Source organism: Sus scrofa, chromosome 1 (assembly GCF_054392235.1).
Source record: "Sus scrofa isolate SSC_HxYL_T2T_F1_AM1 chromosome 1, Sscrofa_HxYL_maternal_Yorkshire_Landrace_v2.0, whole genome shotgun sequence".
Classification (NCBI taxonomy): Eukaryota; Metazoa; Chordata; class Mammalia; order Artiodactyla; family Suidae; genus Sus; species Sus scrofa.
Window position 1 is genome coordinate 22,371,867 of NC_139383.1, and position 21,838 is coordinate 22,393,704.

A 21,838-nucleotide genomic window follows, 5' to 3' on the forward strand; every position below is an offset into this window, starting at 1 on the left:
TGACAATAGCATCTCTTCTCTGGTCATGACAGCCAGTGATAACCCCACGTACATGGCCCTGTGCCCCAGCGGGGAGATGGGGGGGTACAAAATCACAGAGACTAGTTAGCAACCAGTGTAGGCTAAGAATCAGTCTGAGAAGATGGCACATCTACCCGCTTGAAGCAGACTGTCATTAGCAACATACAGCTTGACTTTAAGAAGCCAGACTGAGAAAGTAAGGCTTGGGAGGGATAAATTACTGAATAATGAACCCTTCTAGTCAGTGATGGAGTAGCAGCAGAAACCCCACACCAGGGATTTCCCCTGCTGGCTTGTGGCAGGAATTCCCTTTCTCTTCCTCTCGCTCTCCACTGTAGGACACTCCCTTTTCAGGACGGCCCTGGCTTCCGATTGACTCACTTATTTCCTGCACCCTCCTTTCTCTTCCACTCTTTTGCCGTGTCTGTGGCCACTGGAAACTGCTCCGCCACTGCTGCCTATGCAGAAGCCTAGAGCCACTGGGATCTTCCAGCTGACGACCCTGACTCATCACTCTGATCCTGGAAAGGCATCCTGCTCTCTTACTTCATGATTTACTTCTTCAAGTTCTACCTAGATTTTCTTCTATTTTTATTTTTATTTTATTTTAACTGTAGGATTAGTATTCCCACTTCCTCAGGCTTTAAATCTCACTATGTTTAGTTAGAATTAATTTAGTTAGAAGTGAAGTAGTTTATGTTTTATTTTGTAATAATTCAATGAATTTTATTATATTTATGGTTGTACAACCATCATTTCCATCCTTGACTTTCATGGCCTGTGTAGGGAGAAGTGAGGAGCCTCTGGATGCCTGTTCTCAGTGTGACTGCTTTTTCTACTAGAAGCCATACCATAGAGGATGAGTAGGCCCTCGAATCCTCATATTACATTGCCTGAGGCTAATTCTCCATCAGGTTATATAAACTTTTGAAGGCTAGCCTGGAATGCCAGCCGCTATTTGTGACACTGGTTCCACAGGGACACATTCCAAATTTCAAATAGTAGGTTTGAAAGCAAACTTTTAGAATCCAGCTTTCTTTAAGTGGGAAGCACTTTGGCTGGCTGGAAGACGAGATGTCATAGCCCAGCTCGCACCTGTTTCAAGTAAGTTCCTCCCCCCAAACCACAAAAAGACCCTCGGGTGGGCAGCTCAGAGTCTCCTTTCCACTGGGACTGAACCTTCCCACCTTAAGGCCCAGACTTGGCAGGCAGAGGAGCTGGACCTGCTCTGGTTTGTTTCTTTGATGTGGAAAAAATAGGCATCTGGCAGTCTCCTTGGATTCCATTTGGACATGCACTTGTGTGTAATCTCTGCCAAATGTACTTAGGCTGCCAAAGTTTGCCAAAAGAGGGAAAGAAGAACACCTCAGTCTATGGGTTGAGATGCTAACTGCAAGAAGTCAATAAGGAAAAACTGGAATCTTAGCAAGTCTGGAAATAATAAGGGAAAGATGTATGTTGTACAAGTATGCAATTAAAGTAAGGAGAGTTTATCTTTATGTATTTATTATTTTAATTTTTTCCCTAAGGAGAGTTTAGAGTAATTAAAAGATAAGTACAAAAATACCTTACTCTTTGTTTCTACATCAAGTCACAGATGTTTATGTCAAATTTATCATAATGGGAATGTTTATTATGTTTAGACTAGAAAGATACAACAGAAAGACTGAAAGACTTGAAAGGATCTTCCAATTATCATAATCCTGTTGGTTTTCTTCCCCTTTCTCTCTAAATTTGTCAAATTGTACATATAAAAATATGTTAAGACTAAGGGATAAATCTGTGCCAAGTAGAATATGAGAATGGTGACTTCCTTGGGGAAGTTTCTAGAACATCTATAATGATGATTTTCCAGTTGGATTTGGAGTATCTTGGAATACCTAGCAGTTTTGAAAAGAGAGGTATAGTTGTGGTGGATTTAACACGTGTCTGTTTAATCACCTCTAAATTTGAGGCTTCAGATCAGGACAGGAGGCAGGTTTAGATCCCACATTTGAAGCAGTGTTTGTTTAGAAGAGTTGTCTTACTCAAGTTTTACAAAGCTTTCTGATTACACAGCATGCCTTTTGTTTGGGATTTATGCAATAACAACTGATTTTCATGTCTGTCCTTCTCAGCTCTCTAAGTCCCATGAGGACAAGAATGTGGCTTCAAGAGTACACAGTTGTTTGTTGAATGAATAACTGAATAAATGGGGGGGGGGACTTCATCATGAACATTTCGTAACAAATGCATAGTGCTTTTTTTCTGATAGAAAAATAAAATACACTTTCCAATAAAGAATTTAAAACAAAATTTAACAGAATGTCATGTAGTGCAGTTTTGTTTCCTTTTTGGAAATTTGTGGCTTTTATTTAAGAACAAAGAAATACTGTATTTTCCCGAGGAGGAGAGCATGGCATGCCCTCCAAAATTAATCTAGTGGAACGTGGGTCTATAAAGTCCTCTAAAGCCATCAATTTTAGTCTTACTTTGTAGTAATAAACACTTTTTAGTGCCAAAGTAAATTAGGACAATGATCTGGGTAAAAGAATACTCTTGAGCTGTGTAAGAAAGATTTTGATTTTATTGCCAAAGTTAGCGCAATGGCCTTCATTCTAAGTGTGAAAGCATTTCATTGTTGTTGTATATGGACCGGTTGACCCACCTGAAACTTTTGCTGTGGGGTTCAGTAGTTCCAGCGAAGATAGTGAGGTATCAAGAATGAATGGTTCAATATATTACACTGTCTTTGGTTTGGCACTCATGGTCCATTTGCTAGATCAGAATCATGGGTGGAACTGAAAATTGAGTGGAAGTAACTGCAGGGTATTTGGGTTCCTTCAACCCCTGAATCTTTTTACATTACCACTGTGTTTATCTTTTCAAGAGCATTGGTTTAGAGTCAGACTCACTGGATTAAAAAACTATTTTCAGCACTTACTGTGAGGCCATGGACAAATTTCTTAAACTTTTGGGGCCTTACATCCTCTGTAAGGGAGTCAATAATGGTACCTGCCTCGTAAAAGATTTAATGAGAAAATACACATAAATCACTTGGCACATTGCTGGAACATGTGGACTAGTAAATGTTGACTGTTTATGTCATTCTATGTGATGATTGTTTCAAATTCCATTGCTATTTCTAGATCTTTCATTTTCTTCATGTTTTCAGTAGTAAACCCAAAGTTTTAAGCTTCCTTTTTATGGGAGTCAGAGTAGTCTAAACAGAGTCTAGGCTGCCAAATCTATCTTCTACATCTTATAAAGAAATAAGATAATGCTGGGTGCATGTGTGTGTGTGCCTTCCTATGAAAGAGCCACAATCTTAAGTCTTGCCAGACCTAAGGCAGGTGGAGCTCACTCTTGGCTGGGAGCCAAATCCTATTACCAGGTCTTATTTATTTTAGTCCCGATAAAGATGCTTTTCCTCTGGGTGATTTTTTTTTTTTCTTCTCTCATCTCTTATTTAAAACATAAAGACCAAGGGAATTGGAAAGCTATAAACTTATCAAAGAAGAAAAAAGTGCTTCTATTTCTTTTATGTTTCCCAGAAACTGACTTTATACGTCATTTTCAAAGTTCTAAAGAAACTTTTTTCCTGAATTTTTCATCACATGAATAAAACTGGGTTTTCAGTTATAATCATGCAACACAAACCACAGGAGAACGTTTTTACCTTGGTATAATTTCTTATTTACTCTTTTCAGTTTTTCTTTGTTGTGTAGGAACTTTCAGGGTGAAAATCACTGAAGGGCATGACCTCAGACAGAGCAAGATGAGTTAGTCATGAGGTGCTAAGAGTGAGAGGTCAGTGGTCCCTTTAGGTGCCCTCTTCAGAATTTCTCCAGGTGTACTCACCAGTAACTTGTAATTGCCAGGTTTAGGAATTCCTTCCTCTTTGTCATGAGCCATTTCTCGCATCTTGCACAATTTAAATTTGGTTTTGATATTTCCTGGTGGAAGTTTTTATTATTGCATGGAGTTAAGCTGTTTTAAAATAGAATAAGGGATGTAAGTCCATGATCTGTAAAATTTTTTTCAGCTTGAAAATCCTATGATCAAAATTTACCTTTGCCTTTTAGTACCTTTAAGATTTTTCTGGTTTTGTTTGATTTCTCATTGATTCCTTTGGCTCCTCCCCAAATCAATAAATCAATAGTAGTAGTTAGTTAATTGCTGAGAATTTGAGATTTTAGCACAGTCAAGTTTAAATTACGTCTCTCCACTGTGGCTAAAATTTAATCCAGTAAAATCTTGTTAGAACAGTTTTCTTTCTTTCTTTTTTTTTTTTTTAGGGCTATATAGCTTTTGAAAGGTTTCTTAGCTTGGAAAATTAAACATGCTCAAATATCTTCTGTTTTGGAAGTAAACAAATAAGCAAACTGAAACCAATAATCCTAATGGCTTTTTTAGTTCCTACATTTCCTATCTCATCACAGTTTTGACCACCTGCTTTAGAAAGGAATCTCAGTAACTTCTTAATTTTGAAGTTCAATGAAATCTTTGTAGGTCTTTGATTTATTTGACCTTTTTTCTTTTTTTTTTTTTTTTTTTTTTTTTTTTTTGGCTACCCAATGGCATGCAAAATCTCCCGAGCCAGGGATTGAACCTGCAGCACTGTAGAGACCAAGGCCACTGCAGTGACCACACCAGATACTTAACTCAAGGCACCACAAGGGAACTCCAAGTGGAAGGTTTCCCCCCACACCCCCATCAGCCACACCTGTGGCATGAGGAGGTCCCCAGGCTAGGGATCACATCCGAGCCACAGCAGTGACAAAGCTGGATCCTTAACCGCTTGGCCACCAGGGAACTTATTTGACCTATTTTTGATCTATATTTGATACTGCTTATCATTTAATTTTTTTCTCCACTTGGCTCAGTGATGCTGTAACCTGGTACCCCACCTCTATTCTCACATTTCTCACACGCCCCAGTCTTTGTTGCTTTCTCCAATATGTAGCCCTTAGGCCTCTTTCTGTCTGTAGCTTCCCAAGACAAGGTCCAAGACAAGGACCGTCATTTCAGGTATCACCCTAAATGCTGATGGCTCTAATGGTCTTCCAAACTGGGTTTTCAGTTCACACATTCCTGTGGGTTTTTTATGTCCAGTGATGTGCTTGGACAGTTCCACCTGACTGTTACTAAGGCACCTCAAACCTAGTTCATTCTAAAACTGAATATACTGTTTCCTCTCAAACTTGGCTTTCTCCTTGTCTACCTGACAAGCCTCTGCTGATCACTCCAAGTCCACGTTAAGTGTCTCCACTCTCAGCTGCTCCTTGATCCCCTCTCCTGTGGGCCCAGTTGTAACCTGTACTACAGCATCTTTCATCCTACCTGCCATCGAGGTATTCGCTGAGGTCAGAAGAGGTCAGAAGGTCATTTGTGTACCTTCTGATGCAACACAGTGCGTGGTGTGTGATAGGTACTTAGTAAGTGATTGTTGAAAATGTTAACAGGTGACAGAAACAGCAGATTATACATATGGAAATAGGAAACAAAGTTTTTATTTCCCCAGGCAAAAAACGTTGTAAGTGGTTAGATATTAAAAGGATATTTTTTAGAGTTTTATTGGAAATGAAACCACCAGCTTTATTGATTAGATGTAGCTTCTAGGACTTCAGAAGCGAAGAAGAGAAGCCTATGTTTCCTTCTGAGACTCATGGTTGACCTGAGTTTTTGCACTTGGTTTGAAGGGAGACTCACTCATGGAGTCCTGGTGGCATGTGCTGTTTTTTTGAGTGGCTTTTCTGGCTGTTTCAAAAAAGCATATGACTGGACAGAGCAGAGCTCAGCTATCTGCTGGAAGAACATTTGGGTGTAACTGTTTCCTAGATGCACTTCCTCTCCCCTTCCTCTCGCTTCCCAAATGGATACAGGATGATATGGAGGCTTCTGTTTACTTAGGCAGAAAGTTGTGAATGAAAAAATCATGATTTAGGAGTTCCCGTCGTGGCTCAGTGGTTAACAAATCTGACTAGGAACCATGAGGTTGCGAGTTCGATCCTTGGCCTTGCTCAGTGGGTTAAGGATCTGGCGTTGCTGTGAGCTGTGGTGTAGGTCTCAGACGCAGCTCGGATCTGGTGTTGCTGTGGCTGTGGCATAGGCCTGCGGCTGCAGCTCCGATTAGACCCCTAGCCTGGGAACCTCCATATGCCACGTGAGCGGCCCTAGAAAAGGCAAAAAGACAAAAAAAAAAAAAAAAAACAAAAACCCAACAGAAAAATCATGATTTAATGTGCAAAGTGATAACCCCTGATCCATCCTCGCCTCCTTGCCCCCATACACACAGATAAGATTGAATATATGTGTGTGCTAGGCATACACATTTAAAATCATCTCTAGGAGTTCCTGCTGTGGCACAGTGGGTTAATGATCTGGCTTGTCTCTTTGGAGATGCAGGTTCGACCCCCAGCACTGCTGTAGGTCATAGCTTCAGCTTGGATTCAGTTCCTGGCCTGGGAACTTCCATATGCAGTGGAGGCTGCCAAAAAAGAAAAAAAAAACAAAAACCTCTAAATCTAATATTATGCATTGGTACCAGTAGCTTCATCACATTGCATGAAAGAAATATTACAAAAAGTTTTTTATTCGAATCTTTATGTTGTTAAGATCAGCTTCTAACAAAATGGAACAAGTATTAATGGATTATATATGTTAATTTAAAAAAAATAGAAGTCTTCAGAAGTTCCCTTGTGGTGGAGTGGGCTAAGGATTCCATGTTGCTGCAGCTGTGGTGCAGGCCACCATTGCAGCACAGGTTTAATCCCTGGCCTGGGGACTTCCCCATGTCACAGGTGTGGACAAAACAATACATAAATAAAAGGTCTTAGGAGTGAAGTCTTATCTCTGCCTGTCATCTTTTTAACATTAAGTTCTCTGCGCTGTGATCTGAGACCACTGCATAATTATATTATGTAACCGTGTCCCCTTGGACCTTCATCCAAACAAGAAACATGTTTCCAGAGACCATCCCAGCATTGAGCAAAAAATGTAAATACATGAATAAAAATTCCATCTGGCTTTTTAAATACGTCACATAGATTTGTAGTTTTGTTGTATTTCATAGTCTTATACTAGTTGGGTAGTCTTTTATAACGAACGATAAACAAAACATCCTGTTTTTGCAATATCCAGCACAAATCCCAGTGGAATTATTACAGAAATAGCTAAGGTCCTTCCTTTATCAGTTAGCAGTTTTTAAAAATTTCCATTATTTAATGTTTCTCTTCAAAGTCTTAGAAGTGTAACTAAAACAGAATTGATTCGTGTCCTCAGGCACCAAAGTCTTACTAAGTGTTAATGGTCCAGGGTTTTTATATTGAATTTGAAGAGAACCGAAGAAGATGTAGGGTCTGACCCACTACCACTGCAATGGTGACCCTTTTTAAATTGCAAATATTTATAAAACTCTTTCTGATCTTTTTTTTTCTCTTCTATTTCATAGTTTCATCCTTTTGAAATTTCACGGGACTACGTTGTTTGCTTATGTTGAAATAAGTTAAAATTGAATAGAAAAGATATTTTTAAAGGGTTGTAATATGGCTTTAGGACGGGTAAAAGAGCCGGCACGATGATTCAGAAGCTGAAAAGAGCTCTGCATTTTATGCAGTCAAGTAAAACTCTGTACCTTGGCCCTTCCCCACAGCGGATTAGCAAGACGTTGGGAGTTCTTCCGCCCCCAGCATGCCACCATGGGTGACACACTGGGCTGTGACAAACTGTGGCCTCAGTGGAGCATGTGCTGTTAGAAGGATAACCCTGATGTACAGGCTGGATTAGAGTTGAGTGACCTCAACTCATATTCATTTCCTCTGAAAGGAAAACTCACAAGGCCCTCTCTGTTCTAAGGAGCACTTATTAGGCAGCGCAAGTTCTCCTAGTGGTACCCTGTCACTCCCGTGGCCCACGTGTATCAGGCTTCCCTGGGATGCTTACGTCATTTCATTCACAGCCTTTATCCTGGTCCTTAGGAATCACATTTTAAGATTACAGAAGGGGATTTCTCATGGAGGCTCAGCAGTAAGGAACCTGACTAGTATCCATGAGGACTCGGATTTCATCCCTGACCTCGTTCAGTGGGTTGAGGATCTGACCTTACCGTGAGCTGTGGTGTAGGTCACAGATGTGGCTCGGATCTGGTGTTGCTGTGGCTGTGGTGTAGGCCTGAGGCTACAGCTCCGATTTGACCCCTAGCCTGGGAACTTCCATGTGCTGCGGGTGTGGCCCTAAAAAGATCACACCCCCCACAAAAAATTATATAAGGGGAGAGTGATTGATTAATTTTCCTTTTCCTTTCCTACAGATTTTTCTTTGTTACTTTTTTTTCCTCTATGTCTTTATGCAAAAAAGCTGTAAAATACAGTGAGGAGGAGAGAAGATAATTCCTGAACGAACTCCATTTCGGTGGAGCAAGTTGGGTAAACTTCCCTCCTGGGTCCAAAGAGCTGAGTCACCTCTGGGGCTGAGAGTTCCGTGTCTCACCTTAAATTCCGGTTACTCAGATTAAGACTATATGCTGTGTTCTGCCGAATAAGTACAACTGTCAGGGTATAATTAATGTTCGGTGCTTCTCTAATTAAACAGAATTGATGGGAAATATCTGGGAGGATATTAGCAATGGAACCATGATGTTTGCATTTAAATGATCTTAATTACCCCTTAGACTTAATTTCCTATTAAGATGGACGGGAGAATGTCACATCTCACTTAGCCCTATTGTTTTAGACAGTGGCTGCGAGCTGAAAAGGGCCAGAGTGCATTAACTTGCATTGTGGTGTCTGTGTCTGCAGACAGAAGGTTTGGGAATGTATATTCTTTTCTTTTTCTTTGTCTCTTTTTTTTTTTTCTTTTTTTTCTTCAAGGGAGACTAAATCACAGCCCTGACAGGAGAGGGTAAAATCTCTGAGCAGACCTCCCCAGTGCAAGGAATTCACAGACTCTACCCTGTCCCAGTTTGCTGTTATCCTAAGGCAACACACTCCCCTGCCGCTCTGTGCGTCTTTGGCTGCTCGCCAGCCTCCCAGGGCCTCCGGCTTTGATGTGAGGAGCAGGCTGTCCTGGGGCCAGGGCTGTTGTTGCTGCCCCGGCCTGGGCTTCACTCACCCAAGAGGCCAGGAGGGATGTCCTGCCTCATGGTATACATTTCCACAGCCCGAGTCATCATCAGGGCTTTCTAACCCTCCCGAGGCCGGGAGAGCTGCCTTTGTGTTGCCACAAGTGGCTGCCCCCAGCTGCTCAGCTCAGCTCAGCTCAGCTCTGCTGGCTTTGGGTGCCTTTCCTGGGAGGGGTGGGGGTAGGGCCTCTCCCCCTCGGGGGAGACATCAGCTCTGCCAGGTTGGCTGTCAGCCTGAAGGGCCTCCTTGGCAAGGGCTCAGGGGAACCGACCTGACGAGTTGAACAGCTTCCTCTGGGGACTTTGCCTCGACCTTCATTTGATCTAGGCCTGGCAGCCTGGTTAGTGAGGACATCAATTCTGGCTCGGGAAATCTTTCTACACTGAACCCATTTCCACCATGGTTCCGGGCTGGCACTTAGAAGTCTGTGCTGTTGTAAATTTAACTCTTAAAACTTCTAGTAGTATCTCTGAGTAATTCTAAAAGTGGGTGGACACATAAACACAGAGGATTGGAAGGGGAGCCACCAGGGAAGAAAAAGTCAGGGTGTGTTTTATTACTAACCAAAAGGGTCAGATCCAGAACAAAAGTGGGGCTGAGAGGGGTTGATGAGAGAGAAAGAGAGAGAGAAAGAGGGAAGGAGAGAAAGAGAGAGGGAGAATATTTCTCATTGGTAAGAGTATTTCTCATTCTTCCAAAGGACAATTTGATTCAAGTCGAAATTGCCTCAGAAAACCAAAAGCAGACCCATATCTTGTTCTAGTTTAGATGACACAGTACCTTGCACTGGATCTACATAGGATTAGTAATAGCATCTCCCACGGGGGAGGAGGGGGGTGTGCTTGCTTGTATTCTAGTAAAACCCGTTCCCCAAATATACCTCTTCACTAGCCATTATTTATGTATTTGTATGAAGTTTTATAATGTTCCAAGTTTTTTTGTTTGTTTTCATGAAATAAATTCTCTCCCAAATGAGAACGTATTACATTTTTGACGGCCAAGTTAGGAAAAGACTATGAGCTCTTATTTGCAGTAGATAGAGAGTGCAGCCTCCTCAGACCCATGACCTAGTTAGGGGGACACCCGAAGGGGTTCAGAATAGAAATGGGAAGAGATGCATAGACAATAAACGTCAGGGTCTTATGAGCACACGCCCGTTTGCCTTCTCTTTTGTACTTTGCAGCCACTCATGGGTAACAATTAAGTTAGCAGTCTCACATTAATTTATTTTTCTGGTCATTAATGAGTGTATGCCTGGGTGGATTAGGTTAGGGGCGTAGGTACTCCCCGCTGCATCCTGAATACCAGGGCCTTACTTAGCACAGCTATCGTGACGAAGGTATCTTATATTCACGTTTAGCGACTTCGACGTTGAAGAGTTTGGCCACAGTCCATTACCTAAATCCCATCTTCCAGCAAGCTCAGGGAAGTTTAGTAGGACAGAAACACAGAAGGGACAGTAGCTGTGGTTCAACCTTAACCGTGGCATCGATGTGAAGTGTAATATTTGCAAGGAGCCCACACATCATTTCTTACTGTTTACGATAAGGGGATAAGGTTGGTAGTGCCAATGATGGAACTGGAACTCAGTGAGATTGTTGACCTGACCTGGAATGCTAAACTGTGCTGTTTCTCTTTCAGATGCTCCCTTCCCTCCTGCAGCTGATAGGTTCCCCCATCTCCTTATAATTTTCTGTAGTAAAAAAAAAGTTTAGATTTCAAATTTTCATATTTCTGTTGACTCTTACAATCTTTTGTTCTTTTCTGTAGAATCCATTGGGCAATGTATCTGACATATTGTGGATTGATTGGAAAAACTCTCTAAGGAGATTAAAAAAAAAAAAACCTAGGTATAATTCATTAATAATTTCATTCTGTTTCTGGGTGTGTTTTCTTCCCATTACCAGTCATTGTGGGAGGAAAGGGAAGAACTGGAACTTAGGGTGTTGTGTGGGTATGTGCCATCCAAAAGTCTCTTCTAGGAGGAGAATGTATTTGTTTTTATAATAAAAGTAGAATTCGAACACTCTAACAGAAAATTATTAATTCTATTGTGGTGAAAAGTTATATCCTAATGCTGTGTCATTAATCATTAAAGACATAAGTTAAACAAAGGCACACGTTGCATAAATATAGATACCAAAATGGTAACTTCATGCTGTCAGGCTTAAGCTTACTAAATGTCATTAATAACACGATGTCGCCAATGGAGAAAAATTTGATTAAGAGTAAAGCAAGACTGGAGTTGCCCTTGTAGCTCACTGGATTAAGACCCCGACTAGTATCCATGACGATGCGGGTTCAATCCCTGACCTCTGTCACTGGGTTAAGGATCTGGCGTTGCTGCAAGCTGTGGCTTAGGTCAAAGATGTGACTTGGATCTCATGCTGCTGTGGCTCTGACATAGGCCTGCAGCTTCATCTCTGATTCCACCCCTAGCCAGGGAACTTCCAAGTGTCACAGGTGCAGCTGTAAAAAGTGGAAAAAAAAGATTAAAGCAAGGCTGTCCATTGCTTTAGTGTCCTGGAACAGCAAGATAATTCGCAAACCTCCTGCAAATTTTAAACAAGGTCAGAAGTTCCCTTTGCCGGGTTAAAAATGAATTCTGGTTAAAATTTCTGATGATGATTATCTACAAACCACAAAGCTGGTGACTGTAGTTTTATCTTATTGGAGTCCTAGGCACTGGCTCCCTTCTAGAATTGCCTTTTCTGGTCCCCTGCACTTTCTCTGTCCACCTTCCCCCAACCTGGGGCCTGACCAAGTCCAACCTGCTCTTTGAAGCCCCTCACCACTTCTGGCCGTGAGTGAACTCTGCCTGTTTTCAGTTCCTGTTGTTCTTAGAATCATTACCACACATGTTAGCATTTAGCACTTAAATTTTAAAAAGTCCTTTTTTATGGCTTAGCTCAGGCCCAATCGTATGTACGTTATTATCTCTTCTGACAAGTAGCCCAGTGTTAAGTACCTTTCACATATTCTCGGTTGATGATTATTTCCGTTGTCTGGCAGTCAGTAAGCCATTGTTACAGACTAGAGCCTTGCTTCTCAAAGTGTGGATCTCAGGCAAGCACATTAGCATTACCTGTGAACTTTAATAAGGCGAGCCCCACCCAGACCTACAGACTCAAAATGGACATTTTAACCGGCTCCCCCGGGGGCTCAGGCAGGTTAAAGTTTTGGTGGCCCTGTTGAGGAAGGTCCTTCTCCCTGGGAGTGGCAGAGACCCTGTGAACCTTCAACTAACTTTCCCTTTCGGCCACCAGTGCTGTTTTTAGGTATCAGGTTGTAGCAGAATGGAAACCGGGCACTCTTACTGTAACAAGGAGGTTGTAAATGTGGTCTTTACATTTCAAAGTGGCAGGAAGGCTCCTTTTAAGTATTTTATTTGTGTTCTGATTCAAGGACAATTAATTGCTAGATCCAGATCATCAAAATCCCTTTAAATGGCTTCTTTTAAAATTTTCAAACTAAGGAGCAGAAAGTATGATTTCCTTTTCCTTAGGTTTTTTTTTTTTTTTTTTTTTTTTTTTTTTTTTTTTTTTTTTTGTACTTGAAGTGCTTACACCCACTCAGCTTGCTATTTTGAACTCTGGGAAAGAAAATTTGTGGGCATCTTGCAGTCTTTCAGGAAACAAGGCTCAGATTAAATATTTGCCACATTTTCTACGTGTTTCCTTCTTCAGGAAAGTGGAGAAGCACATCATTCATGCTTTTGCTCAAGTTGACACCACGTGTGACTTTCTCAGCGCGGATGGAAAACATTTCTACCTTCACACAGATATTCCTGGCTTTTCTCCCTCCCATTCCTTCTCTTTTTCTTTCTCTTCTCTTTCACATAGGGCTACCATTCTCTGCGTACCACATAGATTTCATAACAGAGAAGATGTTTTTTAGAGTACCTAGGTTTGCTAAATGAAGGCAGGTAGTACGTGGATTTGATGAGCATGTACAGCAATATGGAGACTCTTCTCAGGCACGTTCACATTTAAAATATCTTATTTCATTTTAAGTCGTTCCCATTTCCATGTTGGTTTTTCTCTCTCTTGGAATTCAAACCTATTTCACAGATAAAAGACATAAGGGATGTCAGTCAAGATGGACGGGAAAGAAGCGGGTATTAGGTAACCTCAGCCATTCAGCTACATTTCAAACGAACTCAGGCCTTTGTCTTGTAAACATACTAAGAAAATAAAGTGGTTGTTGAGGCTGTTATTTTGTGGTGGTTGTGTTGTTTATAGACAGCTTAATTTCATTTTTGTTGAGGCAATTAAGATGTTTTAGATAGGACTTAAAATAATTGTCTTCTATTTAATCATTGTTTTTGCCTACATGTACAGGATATTTTTCAGGGGACCTTGTGAAGAATTAACACAATTTAGTAGCTGGACTTGAGAATGACATGTTTTTAAGCAAGTGAAATCGAGATGAGGAGACTTGTGAAATGCAAATGTTTATTGGGTATAAAAGTTAAAATGCAGGAGTTCCTTTGGTGACACAATGGTTAACGAATCCGACTAGGAACCATGAGGTCGCAGGTTCGATCCTTGGCCTTGCTCAGCGGGTTAAGGATCCGGCGTTGCCGTGAGCTGTGGTCTAGTTTGCAGACATGGCTCGGATCCCACATTGCTGTGGCTCTGGCGTAGGCCGGCAGCTACAGTTCTGATTGGACCCCTGGCTTGGGAACCTCCATATGCCACGGGAGCGGTTCTGGAAAAGACAAAAAGTCAAAAAAAAAAAACAAAACAAAACTTAAAATGCAATAAATGTAGAAGTGCATTATAATGTACTATGGTTTTTTATTTTTTTACATGGGAAAACAAAGTATTGAAAAGATGCTTAATATGTCAACACAATTCTATTCACACTCCTAATGAGAATTGTTTGGGTATGGCTGAATATGGAGAGTAGAAAATACACTGAATCAAGAACATAATCTTGGGTGAGAATTTCTCAAGTATACATGTGCACACAAGAAAATATCAAGGAATATTTGAAAAAAAGAAAAGAAAATAGATTTACAAGGAGATCCTGCTGAATAGCATTGAGAACTTTGTCTAGATACTCATGTTGCAACAGAACAAAGGGTGGGTGAAAAAATGTAATTGTAATGTATACATGTAAGGATAACCTGACCCCCTTGCTGTACAGTGGGAAAATAAAAAAAAATATAAAAATAAAAAAATAAAAAAAAAAAAGAAAAGAAAAGAAGGCGTAGAATCTCGGCCTACTTGGATTTAAACATACCATAAATTGGTAACAGTAATTCAAGCTGTCGAACACAGCCAGATGCAAAAGTTCATGGGATAATGCACGTGAAAACTATGGAACACAATGGCAATCACACAACATTAATTAGGTCTGAACAAACATTCCATTTCAAATATGTAAATCAATGAGGAAACCTTAATAATATGATACACACTTAAAATATAGCAAGCTTAGTAAATAGGATGGTGGGAGACTGGAATGTTACAAAAATCTTTGAATATGTACCTCACACTGTGGATCCAAATACACACAAGACATATAAACTTGTTAACATCTGAAAATAAACTTGCAGAACAATTTGTAGAAAATTTAATATGTACATCATATTAAGAGACCATTTAAATTCATAAGAAAAATTAGGACCTAAGTATAGTCAAATTATATGACTACAATAATATAAAAGTTTTATAGAAAAGATGAAAAATAATTTATTATCTTAAAATAAGAGACTGATTCAGAGTTCCTATCATGGCACAGCAGAAACAAATCCGCCTAGGAACTATGAGGTTGTGGGTTCGATCCATGGCCTCACTCAGTGGGTTAAGGATCTGGTGTTGCTGTGAGCTGTGGTGTAGGCCGGCAGCTGTAGCTCTGATGAGACCCCTAGCCTGGGAACTTCCATATACCGCAGGTTTGGCCCTAAAAAATAAAATAAAATAAAAGAGGAGACTAATTGTAATCACCTTTAAAATAAAAAAATCATCCCTGATATACCATTTTATGTTAAATAAACCACCAAACAATTTTAATCACATACAGTGGTAAGGAAGTTTGGTGAAAGTAGAATGCTCATATGTTGCTAGGGCTTTATAGGTAATTTCAATCTGTTGATATCATTATGGCTATCAATATGAGGTCCATAAAAATATTCATACCTTTGATTTAGTGATCATATTTCTGTTAATGTTTTAAGGAAAAAATTGTGTTTCCAGTGTTAAAAATAAATGAGAACATCTGAAATACTCGCACATATAGGAATGATTAAGGAAATGACCAAGTAAGCATGCTAACTCTATGGAATATTATATGGTTGGGAAAAATGCACACTTTGTGAATTACATGGAAATATAGAATGTGTTTCTAAAATGTTAAATGAGCTAAATAGAATACATAATTATATGTATGTTATGAGAGCATCTATGTGAAAATATGCTTACAAAGGGGCAAATAAATATCAGATTAGAATTTCTTTAAATGAAAATAATTGTGTCTGGGTGGTGAGATTAAGGATGTTTCTCTGGATAAAAATGTCTTAAATGTTGTTACGTATTTATAAGGAAAAATAAAATTTATAATGAAGTAAGGCAGCTGTACTAACTCTGGCCCTTGGGGCACTGCTTTCTAAATGTTACTTTGGGGCTCTGCCAAAATATACCAAGACATCTTGAGTATATAACAGTCTCAAGATATTTTCAGTCACTTATTCTCCTTGGCCAGGTTTTTACTAAGTTTGCAAAGAAGTGAGTTGACTGTAACTATACTGAAGTGGGTGGGGTGGTACCTGTGGTATTTGTGGGTCTGTTTTCACTCACTCCGCACCCATTTCCTTCTCTTCCTAAACTGAGAAGCATCTTTAATGTCCTTGGTGCTCAGTAAACTCCTGCTCAATATTATTGAACTTCTGCCTAAGGATGGCAAAGAAGCTTGGTGAGGTACAGGGGAAAATGGTGGAAGAGCAGTCAGGAAACCGTCTTTCTGGCTATGTGACCTTGGGTAAGTGACTGTGACCTTCTGGGCCTCAGTCTCATCCTTGGTAAAAAGAGGGTGCTCCATGACCACTGGGTGTTAGTCCAGGGCTGTAAAGACATTATGACTCACAAGCTTACTTCAGGCTGCCCCCTTCAAGGGAGCAGTTTTCCATGCACCCGAAAGAGCGTCTTTGCTGTGTTCCTGGTTGCAGCAGGAACAGCCAAGGGTTCCCAAGGGGGTGTCCTGGTCAGTACAGGAAGCATGGTTCCTGCCTATTACATGAGGGAGCATGGTTCCTGCCTATTACATGGGGGAAACCATTCAGCCAGAGAAAGTCACTCTAATCCAGCCTTGTAGGTACATTGATTTATTACACAAAAATAACTGAAATAGACCAGTTGGTGACAAGCATGATCAAATATTAGCTAATGATAAATCACTCCATTGTTTAGACCATGTACCTAACTGAAATGCAAAGTTCAGGGGTATTTAGATTTTCTGATAGAGCCAAAATGCCACTGACTGAGGTGGCTTTTCCAGTCTTGTTTTGTTCTTCTTTTTTCCTAGTGTGGTAAGGCAGGCAATAAAAACAAGTTGAAGGCAAGGAGGTGTAGACTCAACTGCTTTCATAACATTATATAATTATTTTAGTTACTACTGTGTGGTATTGAATTATAGAGAACCAGCTATCCTATCTTGGATATTATTCATTTCTAAGGAAATGCACATTTCCCAGGAATGTTGTATTGTGGTTTGTATGAGGCTTACTTGTTATACAGGCAGCATATCTATATCTTCTGTGCCAATTCAGGGCAGTCATTTAACTGAATCATCCATACAGGTGACTAATACATTTTGTACTTACTGCTTTTGAAGTTTGGTAACAGGTGCTCATGCTGGCTGGAAAATTCCTAAATAGTTTGAAATCACTGACCACTCAGATAACCTAATAAGATTGAAGTTAGAGCATACTTGCTGTATTGTAGGTGGAAGCCCTAAATAAGATGTTGACTTAATGGCTAGCCATGAAATGATATAAGAAATGAGGCAAGAACTATATAATTTATGAACACAGTATTTTATCTAAAAAATATACAAAGAAAGAGAGGTGGTAGATCTAGAGTCTTGTGTAGGTCAGCTTCACAGTATACAAAGAAATATCAGTGAGAACAGGGTTCTTAAGAATCTTCAAGTCATTCTGCATCGTGGTGGGAGATGCCCTAGCTTTTTCGTGGAAAGTGAGTAACAAACAGTATGCTAGCACAAAACCATCAGGTAAGAATCCGGAGATGATAGGAAGCTAGCTATCAAACATGATTTGAAAGCACCTTTGTAACTCTTTCCCCAAAGGCCTGGAAAAGTACAGAAAAAAATTTTTTTTTCACAGCTCTGGAGATTCAGTGTGAAAAGTATGTGCTGTACCATTTTGCATCTCATTGTGTAGAAGCTCTATTTGTTGGTCCAGTGTAATTAAAATCACCAAACCATTTGACATTTTTCTTGTGTTTATGGCAAGAACCCTAGAATGATAAGTAAGGCTATTTATCACTGTTAATGAAGTCTTTTGAGACCATATCCAAATGAGTTTCCTAGATAACTATATCTTGACTAGTGGTAAGACTAGAATCTAGACCTTGGTTGTCTTGAACGTGAAAACATATTTCCCATGGCTATCATGGATTTCTGCTTAGTATGTATAATCATTGCTATTTATTGTCTCCTTTGGTAGAGATTTTTTTTTGTTTGTTTGAGCATCTGCCTTCAAATAGTGCATAGCGAATCTATGTCAACCTTCCTTTTTTGCAACTGAGATAACTATCAGGTTTTCCAATACATAGAGTGGAACTGGAGAAGTGACACTAGGCAGCCGATGCCAAATCACAGAATAAAAAATCATATATTTATGGCCTTGTAAAAAGTTTTTGAACTTTCCCTGGAATATGGTTGTGTATGATGTTCTGGGACATTAAAATATGCTTAATTTATCCTAGGGTGACCTGATTCACAAGTGGCTGGAAGCTGTCCAGGTTTCTTTCTCACTCTTCTGCTCAGCCCACCAGAATCCCATTTATTTTAGGGATTATTACTATTATTTCTCATCCGTTGAGATTTAGCTTTGCCTCCTCTCAAACTTTTTTTGGAGCTGAGATAGTTTAATAGATGAACATTTCAATCATCTTACCAGTAGATGTACCTTACTTATGAACTGTAATTAAATTATTGATGTATCTTTAGTAAACACTTTCTGTGAGAGACAAGGTGTAACATTCAAAGAATGATTTGGAAATTCACACTAGTGAATTCTCTCCAAATGATCTAGCTGGGTATTAGTTTATATTCCTCAGCGGAGATTGTATGTGAGTAGGGGCTTCACAGCTTTAAAGAATTGCAAACTACACATTTTCATTGCATCAGTAAATTAATAAGAATCCACAAATAGAATTCCAAAGTAGTCACTTGCATCTTTTCCTCATCTCCACTTTTACATATCCTAACTGACATTATATAGTCGTCAATCAGCCCTGAAAATAAATCCTTCTGTTCTCACACTTTGTTATGGTATTTTATTGCTTTTTCTCTGCTTGAACATTCTTTTTTATCCCAAATGGGAAAATTTAATCTAGTTGCTGGATGATTTTGTTGTTTTATAGTTTTAAGTAGTACTGTAACTTAGGAGAAGATATAATGATGAGCTTGGTTAGATTTCTGTGTTATTAATGTATGGATCATATAATGTTGCTCTGGTTTAAAAGCTATCCTTTGTTGTGTTTCTTTTTTTTCTTTCCTCATTAGGTGGAGTCTTTGAATTTTTTTAAAAGACGATGGTAATCAGATCTACTTGAAAAATTAAGCGAATCGATTTGTTTGGAACATTCTTTTACCAATTCTTTAACATTTAGCCACTGGGTAAGTTGAATCACATACTTTCTATATGGTTTAATTTCAAAAATATTGGAACCATCTCTCAAGCAAAATATTAAGTAAGCTTCATGTGAAATTTTGACAGTAATTATTCAAGGCTCTCAAAACCTGTGAAAGAAGTCAGGGATGCTGTCTAACTGAAAATGTTGATAAGTCTTGACCACATTGGTGAAACTATCCTGATTAGAAAAATGAGAAGATCATGTGTCATTTATAGTTTGAAACCAGATCCTCTCATTGACTGTTTTAATGATTATTTGCTTGTTGTAATGTTGAGGTAATGTGAGAATATCAGAGTTTACTTTTAATGAGATATTATGTGTAATTGTGCTGTATACTATCAGATTCAAGTCTAAAGTATAAGAAACATTTTGAGTAAATTAGTCACTCTCTTTCTTTTAAACCATTCTCATTTTGCAGAAGGAATAGAAATCTCAAGGACTTGTTTGGTCCAACTTTCTCGTTGCACTGTGTTGCTTCAGAATGCTCTTGAGATAGAGAATTCTTAACCAGGAAGAGTTTAGGCTTTTAGCACATTCTTGGTGTTGCCAAGACAGAATTTAGTGAGGAAGAGACTTTGGCTATTGTTAAAATGTCACTATAGCAAAGCCTGCTCTGTCAAGTGGATTTTTGATATCAAAAAACCTAAATGACACTGATTTTAGGATTTGGCGATTTTTGTTGTAATCCAGGCAAACTCGTGCTTTAATTAACTCTTTACATAGTAACAGAAAAATTGGGGAAAAAAAATTATGTTCCTAGTCCAGATCACAAGATTTGAGTTTCTGAAATTCTAAATTTTATTCGTGAGTCTAAATTGTGCAGCTTGTTACTTAATTTTCCTCTGGATAAACTGCAGCTATTTAAAAATCTGACGAATGATGGTAAATAAGAGAGGAAAATGTGTAATTATTCAGGGAACAGACTTCAAAAGCAAACTAACATTTGTGTCTGCTTTACCTGTGGGCATCTTAAGATGTGATAGGACCAGGGGGGTTCCTCAGGGATACTGTGGCAAATGGTTTATGCAGTGCTGACAACTGCCTAAGCTTTGTCTAAAATAGTCTTCCTTGATGCTAATCCCTGGGGACTTGATTTGTTAGTGGAGCTTCTGAGCATGCATTGAGGGCAGAAATATCAAGTGTGGAAATCCCGGGAATCTTTTCACTTGGCCTGTATGGTTCATGACCCGACATTCATTTGTGACCAGTAATTTCCATTGTCATGGGCACATGGTGTCATTCGGAGGAGTTTGGGATAATTAAAGGGAGATAAGGCAGTGAGGTGAAAAACCCATCAGGAAGAGAAATATTCAGAAAATTTCTAAAGCAAAGCCTTAATATCTTCAATAGCTGTAATAGATGTTAGGAGATGAAAATTAATACTCTGAAGTACTCACTTAAATGCCTTTGTCTGCCGCACTTAATTGTCCGTCTACTCCCAAGGATTGGCTTTTACAGTTGTTCCCAAAGTACCCTACAGTGTCACAGTTAAAGTTCAATTGGTGGGACTTAAGTTATGTTTAGGGCACTGTTCTCTAAGTGCTCTCTGTGAATTGACATGGCCTGGACATTGAGTGCAGCTGGCCTCCTTGCTTATCTCACTGTGAGTTCTGGGCACCTTTGGTTAAGTCAGCTCTTTGGATTCACAGTCTTTTAAAATAATCATTTTTTGAGTCAAATGAGAATTCTGTTTAATTCATAAGGTTACGTGAGGATGAAACTGGTACTGGGTAGAGACTCAGAAACTAGTAGTGATTATGACAGTGGTGATTCGTGGTGTTAGTAGCACAATCATGGTTTAAATGTCACAATAATTGTATTTTATTAATCACATGACTGATGCTTTAGCCTGTCATTGTGGACATAACCCATAGAGATGAATGCATTTTCTCCATTAAACCAAATACTTATTTTGGTAAAGAAACACTTCGTATGAAATTGGTAAGCTTTTTTTTTTGTGCTATTTATGCCATAATCCGCAACCTCACTGTCACTTTATCCGTGAGCTTGGTCTTTTCCATTGGCTCAAGCAAGGATTTTTTTTCAAATAATAAATTTTAAAAAGTTGTCCCATTTCCCCCATTCCAGATTGGTAATAAAAGAAAACAAGATAAAAGAGGAAAGTTTGCAAGGTAAAATCGTAGAAGATATAAAAGGAAAACCTTCATCATTAGAATGATCTTGCTTTTACAGTACTTTTTGTAAAAGATGATAAATACTAATTACTTTATAATAACATGGTTTTTTCATGTGCTGTCATTTTTCTTCAAGTAGCCAATGCTTTTGACTGGTCGTGACCTTATTCATCTAAGGTAATATGAACCAGATTATAGACTTTTAACCACGTGCACAGATTTATACACTGTCTTTGTATTAGATGTGATTATTTAAGAATTATGTAAGTGAAAAGTCTTCTTTAAGGGAAGGTAAGAAGGAAGGAAAATTTAGTTGTATCATTTATTTTTTATTTTGCAATATTTATTAACATTCACGGGACATATTCTGTGGAGTAAGATCCTTTGCTATAGCTGCTTAATCTTTTAAAAGTAAGAATTAAGAATCCCATGTTCATTTAAAGAAATCAGGTTTCAGCGAGTAATTAATTTGCTGGGAATTACATAGTTATGATAGTAATTTTTACAGTCAGAAGTTATTGAAATCTTACTTTAAATTAGAAAGTCCAAAACATAGAATTCTGTTTCCTGTAGAAATTGCTATATTTTGTGATTTCCTCAGACTCACTGTTCATCTATCCATCTGTTCCTTTATGTGTTTTTCTGTCATACTTACACCAGTACGGGACATAAAATGGAAAATTTTTGATCCATTTTA

At 39.0% G+C, this 21,838-nt stretch overlaps 1 protein-coding gene across 36 annotated transcripts in view; it reads left to right on the forward strand.

Moving 5' to 3' along the window:
- HIVEP2 (HIVEP zinc finger 2) overlaps positions 1-21,838 on the forward strand; it is a 196,329-nt gene that overhangs the window by 92,665 nt on the left and 81,826 nt on the right. For 29 of the 36 annotated variants that reach the window (XM_021072400.2, XM_085024681.1, XM_085024579.1 and 26 more), the window contains one exon: positions 18,876-18,989. The exons of the other annotated variants lie outside the window; for them this stretch is intronic. The gene's annotated coding sequence lies outside the window, so the exon portion shown is untranslated. The remainder of the gene's footprint in view (positions 1-18,875; positions 18,990-21,838) is intronic. 36 annotated transcript variants of the gene reach the window in all.